Consider the following 14,185-nt stretch of genomic DNA (forward strand, 5'->3'; position numbering starts at 1 on the left):
CTGAGCGTCTGTAAAAACTACAGAAATTGCAGAATTGATATAATCATTAGAAAAAAATTAGTACATAAATTTGTTTTTATTAACTTCTGTTAATTATTAGAAATGCAGTCAGTTTAGAACGAGCCATAATTTACTTCGTACGATTTTGCTTGGTCATACAGTACTAGTGGTTTACCGCTCCCGTGGCTTATGAATTCTAGCAGTCAGTGCATTATATATATAGAGTTAACCCGATCGCGCATATCGTAGCGAGCCCCTAGATAATATTATATACATGTGAAAATGTTTAATAAACTGGTCAATTCAACATTACTTTAGGAAGAGACCCCTTAAATTTGTATGTAAATTGTTGCAGTGATCCGTAATTGTCATCACCAGTATCTTTTAGGGGGGTCACGTTTCAAGATAATGGTAATGACAAGCTTTTTAGGGTACCCAGTCTGGCAGACAGTTCTCTGCTTTGAAATTGTATATAAAAAGCAAGTTATATTTATTGCACAATGACAAAATGTTAATATCAGCATTTTTAACATACACTACATGAAAATTGTGATTATACGAAGAAATATACTGTTCTTGACTACTTGTTTCGTTCACTGGGGCTGAATATCAGAAGAATTCAGTGTCCCATTTGAAGTTGCCGCATGGCCAAGCTTATATATTGTAACGACCCAGATAGTTTTTATAGAGTAGCTTGAGATTACCCTCTGTATTTGATATTGAGTTCCTTTTTGATAGCATGACCGTCTTACCGAAGGACGAGGTAAAATCCAATAGAGTCAATCCAGCTAAGTTTCAGATGTACATACTGCTATTACCTAATGCTATACAGAGATGTGTATCAGTAATTTATTCAGTAGATAATAGCTCTATATATAAATTATATAATAGCTTGTGGCAGGCAAACATTTATTCTTACTCTTTAATGGCCATCAAATAAGCAGGTACTATTGGATTGCGCCACCGTGCAACAACCTACTTTATTGTATTAATTTATTGATAATTGGTAATTGATTCCTTTATAGGCTCGCAACAACTATTGAAAATGTCTATCGTTTACACACCTAGCCGTCAACAGGCTGAATGAGTCTGTGTACCGTATACAAATTGGGCGATATTTTAAGAAGCCCACAGAAACCTATATAATCATAATTATAATAATCAAACTGTCGTGTCGAGACTGTTCGAAAAACGTGTGGATTGCTGGGGTCAGCTCAAATGCTATGAAATGACCTGAACCGTGGACGAAAGCCCAGCACGTTCGATCGACAACGTTACTATGAGAAATAGATACCCTTATTGTCATTTGTTTCCACTGTCGATAGGGAAAGCTGATTTTTATTAATTGTATTGAAATCACATTTTTACTAACTCTTCAACGTCGTATCGCAGCACGCGTATGGACGGACAGCAGTCCAATCAAAAAGCTCTTGGAAAGGCAGGACGATTCCATACTCTCTGTTGATGATACGTAAACCAAGGTATTTATTCTGAATGTCATGTGTCTAACCACAAACCAGTCTTCAATGACGATTAATTAAAATAAGAAAATGAATTAAAAAAAGAACGCTTACATCATCTGAATAGAGTTTTGAGTTGTTGTGACTCGCCCCTTTTTCAAGCTCGCTGGATAGCGGCATGCTGTAGCGAGAATCGACTTTCTTTTTTGGTCATCTGCCGCGACTCGCTGGCAATTCAAAGTTTACTAGAGAGTGATCATACTTCCACAGAGGAAGTTAGAGAGTTTCTGCACAATGCAGCTTCCAGGCTGACTTTCGGAGGCTCTCACAATTCACAAAAAGGAAATAGGAATAAAAAAGGCTCATTGCGAGTGTATTGTCATGCAATCAATAAAGTGCTTGTCGGCCACAGTCTACTTCCGTTCACAAGCCGAATAAGCGAGTTGGCGTTGGATACTTCGGGACGACCATCACAGCTGAGACAATGAAATTAGAGTACCAGGTTTATCTACTAATGGTGTTCATTAGAACTTGGCTTTGCTTTCTCCTTGTAATACACTATGTGAAATGAGGCCTATAAGTATTTATTTAAGGCCGGCTCTGTTCATGTGTTATGATGGAGTTAGGAATTAGTAGTCAGATTATGTAAACGCGTGCTTGTGTTACTTGTTTATTTTGCTAATAATTGATAATTTTGTTCCTTTCTCAAAACGTTTATGACGTTTTCCCGCTTGTAATTATAAGCAAATGGGACGATTGAACGATAAAATAAGGAGAGGTACTGCTACTCTGATTTTATGTGTCAATAACATATCGGATTGGCAAAAGTCTGTGTTCACTTCTGAGAATTTTTTATATTTGAATCTCAGCTGAGGAGGTCAGGGGTCATTGGTTCAAGCTACTACTACCCGACAGGTGTGGATAGATAAAAACAATGGATTCGAATTCAGGGGAGTGTGAATTAGATTATAATGCGACTTCATGTAGTACCGTAAACATGTATTATAAGGAATTTTACGCAAATAGTAGTATCATACGATACGTTTATATATGATGGTTTACTTCAGTTGATATAAGGATAGCCACTATTTTTTTGTGCCACAGCTTCAAGCTTACTAGAGGACGCGATGGCTTTAGTTACATGTAGTTCCTAATACTAGCATGCATGGAACATCTAGCACGAATACATGTCACTAGAGGTTCCTTAAAGATGAACTTAGATGTAAATTCGTACACACTTCCTCGGCTGAAGTTACCGTCCTGTTTAAAATTATTATTGCTATTGGAGACAAGCGGCAACTATGCAGTGATTGTACGGTTTGGGGCTGTTGGCGGTAAACCAAGTACAATACTTACTTTAATTATCATTAATTGGCGCATGTGTATAATCAGCTGAATATTTGCTCGGGCTCAGGGCTCGGGGAATTTTTTAAGAATGACCAAAGTCTGCTACGATATTCTGTAGGGGTCAGATCTAGACCTTGAGGGTCTGTGACCGGAGTAGGGTGATCGATGTTGTCGATTTCGGCAGCATCGAGTACGGTATTTATCTTTGTCGCCTATCCACTCAACCCAACCTAGCTTCCGTTCACAAACGTGAAGTCGTTGGACGGACATTGCCAGCAGTGGCCTCGACTTTACAAGCTTGTCCAATTTATTCCATTCAGCCCTACAGCTGGACATCACGTTGCTCTCCTGGCAGAACTTCGGACTACAAACGATTAGATAAAAACGTTCCACACCAGCTCGTACAGGCTGTTTTGTAACTTTGGTAAACATTCCTTTACGATAGTTTCCATATATTCAGTTCAACTTAACTGTGGTTTCAGCGCAAAACAAATCGCCGAACGCTTACGGACTAGGTACTCAAGGTTGAATAGAGATTATGCTGCAGCGTTACCTGCTTGGAACACGGTACAAATAGGTACACGAACAATTTCTAACAGTCAGTATCTCATAGAACAGGTGTCCCCTTTAATAGTGGTCGGAGGATAACTAGTGGATTGTTCGTTGTGATTTTTTCCACAAAGCCTATCGTGGCAATATGCATAACAAATATCCACGATAACGTTATTCTACTAGGCCCACAACAGAAAAGTTCCTATTCAATATGTGTCATATAATGGGTTATTGCAGAAAGGTCTAGTATTCAAATTAACATGTTCTAAGTGGTAGCATTGATTAAGAATTTAATAGCGTACCAACTGATCTTTAATCAATCAAGTGAAACCACTCATTGTCAAGGTGCTTCCTTTGTGACAGATTAAAAGTCCCTAAAGTATTGTTAACATTTAATCTCTCGTTCCAACTTTGTAAACAATCAGGTACGAATTGACGTGAATATTTTCTCACTCAATTGTAGTGGATGCGGCACAAATTAAAAAAAAAAATATGAAATTCATCTCAGAAGAACAAAAGGACTAGGTAACTATGATAGATTGACATTCAAAACAAGCAAAAAATGTATTCACTTGATCCCCAGCGGTGCCACTACTCAATGTCATGTACAAATATTCAATGACTCGAGCATTCTGTGGAAAACAGCGGGAGAACTCGATCTTTCTTCAGAGTCAGAATTTTACGGTTTTGGGCCGCTGCCTAGCTCTGTACGATACCGTTTATTTTCGAACAAGCCACGCGTCCACTTCTGTTTTGTTGCGTTCGCGATTGCGTGAAGGATCGCCGTCTGGCTGCGATCAACTTAACTAAACTTAGAGCAAAAGTCTGAGGTCTGGACTCCAAAACTACAAAAAACGACAAAAAAGACTACAAAAAACGGACGTCGCAGGAATGCCCTCGCTTGTCGTAGCTCGGTGTTTGTACGCCAGTGGCGCCAAGCATAGTCTCAAAAAAAAAATCCTCAATCGGACGGTAGCTCGAAATGACTTTTCGCTAGCAATGAAACCATCAAAACTAGAAAGCAAGAAATGGGACAAGGCGCCTTTTAAAGCTAGACGTTAAACGGAGACGTCTTGCGCCTATGTCCTCACGACATTCCGCGAGAAGGCAAAGCAGACTGTATCTTTCTTTTCTCTCCATTTCAGCTACCGTAAAACAATCATCTCGGTAAAAGTGAGGACAGTCCTACTAAATGCGGTATATCGAAATATCAGTTGACAGAATACAATTGATAGCAAATGCGATAACGAAAAAAATCCATGGCTGGGCTTGTTCGGTTTGCCGCTTCTGTCGCCAGTATTACTTTCAAAAAAAAAGATGTGACGCCTCAAAAACGCGCGTGCATATTTGTGGAGTCATACAAAGAGTGCAGCTGTTTTAGTTCGAGCCAAAGCAAAGTCGGTCGATCCTTCTGGGTAGCTGGCGTGCCCCGGAACAGAGACAGCGCAAGAAACGGGCTCAAGGAACTCTCATTGAGGACGGCTGTTTCCTTTGTTTAAACCTGCGAAGAGCTTGGCGTTGAAGGGAGTCACCTTCGACTGTCTTGAATATGCAGGACATCCTGATAGCAAACACGAAAGGATTTTCTAGCGCCTCAAAACTAACTGTCCCTCCACTATGATGTAACCGCACGTCGTTACAGTTACTCAAAACACAAACGAAGGCAATGATAATAACGCTTATCTTACCAGTCTAGTGTACAGTGGGTTAGTAAATAAATTCGCATGCCTCTTGTAAGAAAGCTGAAAGAAGCTGAAAATAGTGTGACATGGTGTTCCACACGGAGTCAGCATTTTGACAGGTGAGCTGACAAACTTAAGAAAACTTGAAGCGGCTGCAAGAAAACTACCGACAAGCTGTCAACACTCCAAGTATAAGTATCCGTTTCCACGTCCTTTGGGACAAGCATCTGAAGCACAAAGATTGCAGCCAAAAAAGGCGAATAAATAAGGACCAAAAAAGCGCCCTATTCGTTGATAGGAACCCTATGACGATGCGGTTTGTATTGTCGCCCTAGCAGAGAAGTAGAGGAATCAAACCGGCGTTGGGAAGTTGCCATAGGAGCCCATGAATAAGTAAGAAATGGTAACGAACCGATATTACTGTTTTGATTTAGGAGAGCCGGAGATGCAGTGAGATGGTCGACAAACGGCAGACCCTCGTCAATGTAAGGTAGTCTACTACGGCTAGCCACTAGGGAGGTGTCGCCATTCCCGCACTTCTCGGTCTGTAACCAACCCGTTGTCACGTGCCATGCGCCAACGCTCGCAGGGCCACTGTTGACCACTAGCGCAGCGGTCATGGCGGTGATGCTGGGGGAAAGCGTCATCGCTAACCGGCATCACCTGGCGTCCTGACAGCCTATCCACGCCGACCGCTGCGTAGGGCCTATGATACTCCTTTTCTAGGTAAACCAACAGCCCTTAAGCTGAGTTCCCTTGGGGTTCCTTAACGAAGAAATCTCATCTATCGAAAGAGTGATGGCCCACTTGTGCCAATGTGTTTCCTCTTTCCGATTTTTTTTTCTTTATTCCCTAGCTATCTCCCTTTTTGTGTCATAGTCGCTTCGCGTACCAGTTACTGAAACCGGAGACTCGCAGGAGAGTTTTCTCGGAGAGTAATATGCTTAGCTTTTAGAAGTCCACCTTAGACTTTTAGAGATCGCACTTTTGACATTTCTCGCATTACTTTATGAAAGTCCTTACCTCCTGTCTTTGAGTCGCTCTACGCGTATCGGACTTCGGTCTAACCAGATCGTAGACTGTATGTACGCAATCGAGGAAAATTAGAGGAAGAATCATGATTCACTAAAGTGTGATATTTTGCGGAATATCCGTTTTTTGGTACAAACGTGCCATTGGATATTTTTTCCATGCTGATCATTAAATGCTCTTAAATGATTTCATCTAGTGATAATAATCGGACCCTTTTCGAATGTTGGGCGTAAGCTTGAACCACTACATGTGATTGGTACCGAAACAGCGGTAAGGCGCCAGTTATTTTATTTCGCCCTATTAATAAACAACTATGCGCTTATATAGGATGTTTCCACAGGAGCGGAAAAATTCAATTTGGCATCGTCACAACGGGTTCTATGCTTTGACAGTCAGTCCATTACGATAGTAGACAGTACATTTGAGATAAATCACTGCTCGACCGAAGAAAGAATACGGACTGTTACACAGAATTTAAAAAATTGAATTTCATAAATTCGAATGATTCATGAAGTCTGTCCATTTTTGTAATGCACAAATTATTTTAGATTACGAAAAGAATATTAAAAAAATCGAGAAAATTAAACTGAGACCAAACTATTGACATCCAGGTCGTTTAACAGAAAACATGACGGCCGTTCATCAGACCGTGGCCGAAAGTCTGGCAATATCGTCATCAAGAATGTAGCAGAAAACTACGCAGCTTACTCTGACAGAATATCTCATTGTTCGTCGAGTTGACTCAACAACTCAAGTAATGCGGAGACAGTTGGGTCATTGAAAAATAAATGCTTCGCGGGGTTTGTTAACATAATCATCCTCTGCGGTTAAGTTCATTTTTATGCTGAGAGCTTCATATATGAATAAAATTATCATGTTTGAAACGACGGGAAGCTGTGGGTCCGCTATGAGAAAACGATGTTTGGTGCCGATTTTCGGCTGAAGACATCGTTGAATCGTGGTAGGGTATGACCGTGGTGCCAGAAACCCACAAACATTCATTTGTGAAATCGGCCATGATACTTCTGTTTTTTTATTCCAAAAACATCTTGAAGGTGTACAAGTTCAACAGGTAATTAATTTTTTCTCACATCGAGTAATTATAGCGGTTGGTCATAAGTTTCTCGTGGGACTTCTTTTCCAAACAGACCTGTGAAATGGCGTAATAACGATATGCTATATCACGTATTTGCCTACGTTGAAATCTGAAACACCAATGGCTGGATTCAAAAGAGTCGCGCCTCAAACAACGTCGCCCTCGTTCCACTTGCTTGAAATCATGAGACACAATGGCATTACTGTATGAAAAACTCCCTGACCGTGTGATTCTTTCCCGTGTAGGGAACTAAAAGTGGCCATTTAGATCATGCGATATAAGGTCTTGTAAGGATTTGTTCCTCTGAGTTTTCCTGAGGTCAAAGGCTAATGCCAATAGGCACGATTACGCAGCTGTTATTACTGAGATCCAACCAAAACCATGCTGACCCTAATTAAAAATTTTATCAAAAAAAGTAAACGTGTGAGCACTACCAAGGAAAGCATTTGTCAGATGTCTTGTTCTGTACTTAATTATCATAGTTCTGCTTTGTGGCGAATCTTTTATTAAGGCAAAAAATAATTATACCTTATTTGAAATTTGACTTTTTCAATGTTGTCGGGGCATCCTATATGGACCTGTGAACAGAAGAGACCAAAGCTTTATCTCTAAAATTTGCTTAACGCCGTCGCTGAAACCGGTGTCACGAGAGAGAAAAAAACTCACTGAGTTAATTTATCTTCAAGGAAATAGCAGTTGAAGACGTTCATGTTGCTGACCCATATAGCCCCACAAGATGGCGTTATATGAGCCGGAGGTGGGGCTATATAAGCCGTTAACGATTCTGCTCGAAGAAGTCGGTTATTCAACAAAACTATATAGGGCATCAGTTTCTGCCTTAAGAAATTGTAACTGAAGCTAGAGAGACCGATGCTTTATAATTCTTTCACTGCCAAGTTACGTAGCTCAAAGGTTACGATTCATTTAGCGTGGGTTCACATGAAGTTTTTCCCAGGCAGGTTTTGAATGGCCCAGGTGCTGGTACATCCACGCATTCTTCCTAAGCTATGTTGCATCAGCTAAGTTTATTTAGTCTTAGTTTGCCTATGAAATTAGCATACACGACGTCCGGCTTCAAATATGCTCAAAATGCAGAGACCCATATAGCACCCAGAGTGATCGCTTAATATTATTCATTCTAATGATTTTTAGAAAAAAAAACCTGACAACCCAAAAAAATGCAGTAACGCTTCGTGTGCATTCGCGAAGTTCGATAGTATTAACTTTATTATTAAAGTATTAAAAATAAATGTTCCTCTGCTAGGAAAACAGAGCGGCCCACATAGCGTTTCTCTCTTAAGTAAGGTACATTTTTCGACAAACGATGCTCAATATAACATGTATTACTAATATGGGCACAACTGATAGCAATGCCACTTTATTTCAAGTCCAAGTAGTCAGCAAGCAATTCGAAAAGACCATGAACCGTGCCATGCATGCTTATATTTCTAGCCCCTTAACAGGGCAACAAGCAGACAACAAGTATCTTGCTTGCTGGACTTAAATAATGCTGCTACGGAGAGTCATTCTGTGACTTTTAAGTGACGAGCAGTCAGTTAGCTGCATATATCCGTGTCGAAGAGAAGTACATATCGACACACGAGTGATGTGAACAGTGATGCCGCTGAAGACATGTAGCTAGCTGATTAATCTTCATTCAAAGGTCACATGCCAATTGTGAATCGTCGTTTGAGATCAGCAGGTCTACGGACCGGTTGCGGTTCATGCAAGTCTGACATATAGGTACTTTTGGTACCCAGATAGATATAGACGTGAACGGCATGCATATAGGCGATTCATCGGAGGTGATATGCTTTTTCTGAGACACCCACATGTGCTGAGCAGATAAAATATAACTGAAACTGACTAAGGTAATCATGTATATATATATATATTCTTATATATGATGTTAGAATATGGATCAGCCGTTCTTGCTGCTCTCGTGTATATTGGAATGCAGAAAGCTTGAATCAAATGTAGTTCTTTCTCATATATCAGCGCATACTGGGAACTGAGAAAGTTACAATTCGATTAGTATCAACTTAGTAACTCTTTGGTTTTTTTATTCACACCGTTGCATGGATTCAGTGGCCTCTGACCGTTAAAAAAGTTGTGAATGCTCAATCGTTTTTAAGTGTTGTTTTTTCTTTCTTTTTTTTTTTTTTTTTTTTAATCTAGTCATCAAACGCCAATTGCGCAATAACTTTTCGATCGAGCCCTGTATAACTGTAACGGTTGACGTTATCTGTTGTTATTGTTACACAATTGCCAATACGCATCAAGCTTCCGAAGTTGTTCCAGTGATATGCCGAATACGGCAGCGTTGTCTAAATCGCGCAAAGCGTTCGAGGAGACGTTCTGCTTCTAGTCCGTGAGTAGCGATAGCAGGACACGACACAAACAAATGGTTGGTTATCTATTTGGTAGCGGCTCTAAAAGCGTTGGATGCTCGTGTCTGTTTTTAGGATTACAGTCTCTGTGTCAACAATTTCAACCTCAACGCCAGTCAACCACAGCATCGAGGAAACGATGGTCAGTCACGCTTGCGTGCAAGACCAGAGTATATTTCTTGTTCCTGCCCTCATATAGAGACACAATACTCAGAGAAGCTAGCGGACAGCGTAGGCGAGCCTGGTTCACAGTTGCTGCCAGCTATTGCTGCTGCATTCGTAGAGGTGTAGCGGTAGCGACTATCGGCTTCACATCGCTTATGCCATCGAAGCACTACCATTGGAGGTAGACGTCGTAACGTAGTGGAATAAAATGATACGAGGTAGAGCTGTTGGGTTGGGAGGGTGAAATGACTAGAATGGAAATGTATAATACCTAGAGACAGCGAAACGAAGAAGGGAAGAAGATTATCCGATGTCGATTTTGTTCGGCGAACGGGCGCATTTCTATAGCGCATAGTGGGCAGTGATTTTCATCGACTGGTAAAACGTAGTAGCCACAGGTAGTGGACGCCTACCCACTGGAGTAATAGGCCCATCATCGACAATAACGGTAGCAGCACCGACTACGGATGTGTGTCTATAGGTAAAAAGCCTCTGATAAAGATATCAGGCCCTGAAAAAATAGGCGGATGGGCAGATGGCGGCGGGGCTGCACTGCGTACGGGGCTGAGATGTGTAACATACGCGTTAAAGCAATGTTCACGCTGGCCTGCCATTCTCGTACTCGTTATTGCTCATATCTATTCAAGTAGAAATAAGTGCTTCAATAATTCAGTTACGAAGAAAGTAGATTTGACTGTGTAGTACACAGGGGCACCCGAATATTGTACCACAGGCTGTTAATAAAGATATTTAAACGGATTCATTGCGTTTTAGACATGTATTGGACGTATGGGATAGTAATATAGCGTTATAGGACTTACAGAAATGGTATCACGGTGTTCCTGTTACAAACGTATCACGCAATTAAATATGTTTTCGATTGCAGCCATTTGTACATATCATGCTACTTTAATGGAGGTGCCCGGTTTGTATAGGGGCTTTTAGGCTATCTATACTATATAACGGAAACTTATTTATATATATGAAGTACGTTTTATTCTCGATTCAGTATATCTAGGATTCAAACTTTATGATGTCTGTTCATGAATCAAAGTGGCATTAGGGTGTAGCCTGGGGCCTGTCACATTCTAATAGATGTCTACCTCTGAGTGCTACGAGGGAGAAGTTATTTAAGCACTTTTATATTCTTTACTAAACAACCCGTGTGAAACTTTTTCATTCTAATCTAATAATTCAGTTGTACGTTCAGCGGCCGGCTCATAATCATGGTATATGAGCAGAACGTTAAAACCAAAAATTTTCTTTCTAGCCCCAGTTGACTAAGGTGTCTATCTCACTTCTTCGGGCTCCTGAGACTTTTAAAAGTCTGCTATGTGTGTCTTCAGGGAATTGCGTCCGACCTTGTATCCAGACATACTTCACGTGTGTCTCTGTCTGATTGGCAGCTTTTTTTCTGAAAGGCCTTTTTAGCGATTTGATGTCTTTAATCGCGACCATCATTCTCCGTACGCAGGTTCATATCCACGGTAGTACTCGCGCCTGCACTTGCACTGGGTTTAAGATTGCTTTATCGCTTTTCGCTCTCATCCCACTTTACCGATATCGCACGCCAACAGATTGGTGGATTGTACACGAATTTCTCTCTGTGGTGGTTCTTCTTTAGAACAAAGATCTCCGTCCAGAAAGATATTTTGCACTAATATCCGGATTCGCGCACGCGACCCATACAAAAGTGCCGTAGGACACCGATTTGGAAATTGCCTTAGTAACCACCGGCGCGGAACATTTGAACTAAATGTCTAGTTTCAGCATTAATTCACGTGCAATGTATACGTCAATCATAACTGACTTTAATTAGATAATGAAATATACATACATTTTTATTGCTCGCTATTGCAACTGCCCAGCTCTCGAAATAGGTAGAATTCTGATGAATCTTAAGTGTAGCGCCGATATATGCAATGAAACCCCTAGCTCATGCAACTTCGATAGGAAACGTTCTATTATAGCATACCTAAATGGGTTTATACGTATACAGACTGTTTCATCAAAAGCGGATATACTTTGTTGATTACAGCGGGCATCCGTTCATACGTTTATCCGCTATTCTTGGCACAAAAGAAGCTACCTCTTTCTAGAACCAAACCACAAACCTGTCATAGCGGAAGTAGGAAGGTCATTAGGATAATAAACACAGCGGTCTGTGTAAATGTGGTCTGCCGAAAATTCAAAGATTTTCATAAGACAAAGTGGGGGTACATAATAATGATTTGATTTAAAAAGCCAGGAGATACATTAGACTGGCACCAAAAGCCGTATATGATAACCCTCGATGGTTATTAGTATAGTAATAGCGGCTATTGAAAAAAAAAAGACAATAATGTCGTCTAAAAAAGGTGTAACAGTGTTGTTTTGGAACTTGTTGGCTATTAGTTCTATTAATTTGGCTGATTTTCAGACGGAACTTATTTGACCGACGTTTTATATAGTCTACATTTACTCTTAAGTAGTGATTTGTGGATTTCAAACTGACTATTGAGTGGTTTATGTCGCGAATATAGGCCATACCGAAAGAAAATATTACCGTACAGGTTGACACTGTAGGCATATAGATAAATGTGCTTGAATTTTCCTTATGACTCATATATATAAGACCATATGTCTTAGAAATAAATTATATGAATATTCCGAATTTTTATAACCAAAACAAGTTAACTTTTGTCAGTGTCAGAACGTCACCTTGTTTATTATGGGTTTTTAAAATACTAGCGTTTTAAATGAACTCTTAGCGGCGTTATCTAAATTGATTTAGGTGGTATGACTGATTGTGGTACCTAATCTCTAGTCTTCAGGCACCTGTCGATCGTATGCCGCGACGGGTCATATCACAGGAAGAGTAATCTGCGCTATGAATTACTCAGTGACAGTCCCAAATGAAAGTTGAGCTAATCTGCTAACCTTTTAATATTTGAAAATGAACACCATTTGAATCTTGGGAAAGTATGCAGGGTGGCTTATCTAAAGTGCTACGAACTTTGGCGGAGCTTCTGGCGTAGCGGGCATACGTTCTTGCGCTATTTCTACGACTAGAATGAAGCCAGAACAAGTATTTTTATAAAACAACAGCAAACTCAACACGGCGAAAGCAGTCCTCATTTTCCCAATTGAAGACAAACTTATCTATTATCTGATTTCTTAGAGCTGAACGAAGCTTGCTAAAAAAACTTCCTGTTTTATCCTAAATCGACAGTACATCGCGTCACAGATGAGTATTCGACTGCAGAATAAGCAGAAACGCATCTCAGTACGGCATAACGAGAAATCCATGAGGAGCAAAAAGCAGAGCGGATTTCACGGTTAATCGGTGTCGCCCAGAAGTGCATTTCAGATGATCGTTCTACTCAAATCAGGCCAAGGAATTCGATGTGAGTAGGGCTATTACGAATTGTTCAAAAAGACCTTACGTCATACGTTACTGAAGTCAGATAAATACTCTTTGAGGCCAGTGAAATACAACCTCTTGAAAATTCTGCAACAAATCGTCTTTCCTCTCAGGTGAAATAGTATTGGTCATCGATTCAAAAATTATGCCCGGAAACGGTCACTCGCTTGCTCACAATGCAGAGGATTTGTCCATTGTCGATGAAAGCAATTTCGGTCCAAAGTTCATTTTCCGAGTATGGTTTTGAGCGAAGGAAACATCATGCCACCATAGTTCTTTCAGAAAGGCGAACCGTATCACTAAATGAATTTATCCGCGCGTTCTACAAACGCGTGTTGTGCAACTCTGAATAGCTGAAGTGCCTAAAAGAAAATGCTACGCCCCTCACCAAGATGGCTCATATTAGCTATGAGGGCTGGTTGCTTTAGAGTATGACCATACACTGGGATGGGCACATATAGCCACCGAGCAGCCCAGATTTCAACCAACTGGATTGCTATGGATGAAGCGTTGTTGAGTGAAATTCAGATAACCCTCGACATGACAACGTCGATTCCTTTACCTCGGTTGGCGAGCAAGAATAAAGCGCTTTTCCTTTTTTCAGCGCCTTAGGTCCCGAAATGAGGATGTATTTGCAGTGAATGATGACTTCATTAAATAAGCATTGCCGTCAGACACGATACTTTCAACATATGCAAACAATTTCATTGAAATATTTACTTGTTTTTAAACACAGTGCCGAAAACAACTAATAAGAAAAATTCTTACTCTGGATGGACTACGACATTGAATAACGTTTACTCATATTACTATTGTTCGTTGGATCATGGGATGTCGATTTGGCTGAAAACTATATTAAAATAGAGGTATTTTTTTGTTGTTGTTAGCAAGTGTGAGTACATACGTGCATCGGTTTGGTATTATTGTTCCAGCCCACCCAGATCAAAGGTCCAACAAATTGGTTTGTATCAAAGAGTGTATTGTGAATCTGCTAGCTCTGTTAGTACATATTAATGCCATGTACATTCCGACACCATGAAGCAATATTTTCTAATGTT

General features: G+C 40.4%; 1 long non-coding RNA gene across 16 annotated transcripts in view; it reads left to right on the forward strand.

The window, feature by feature from the left end:
* Nucleotides 1-14,185, forward strand: part of LOC111260280 (uncharacterized) — a 76,078-nt gene that overhangs the window by 15,227 nt on the left and 46,666 nt on the right. The window contains exon 3 of one of the 16 annotated variants that reach the window (XR_015310969.1): nt 12,936-13,110. The exons of the other annotated variants lie outside the window; for them this stretch is intronic. This is a non-coding gene — a long non-coding RNA (uncharacterized LOC111260280). The remainder of the gene's footprint in view (nt 1-12,935; nt 13,111-14,185) is intronic. 16 annotated transcript variants of the gene reach the window in all.

This window comes from Varroa jacobsoni, unplaced genomic scaffold, assembly GCF_002532875.2.
Source record: "Varroa jacobsoni isolate VJ856 unplaced genomic scaffold, vjacob_1.0 scaffold_421, whole genome shotgun sequence".
In the NCBI taxonomy this organism is placed as follows: domain Eukaryota; kingdom Metazoa; phylum Arthropoda; class Arachnida; order Mesostigmata; family Varroidae; genus Varroa; species Varroa jacobsoni.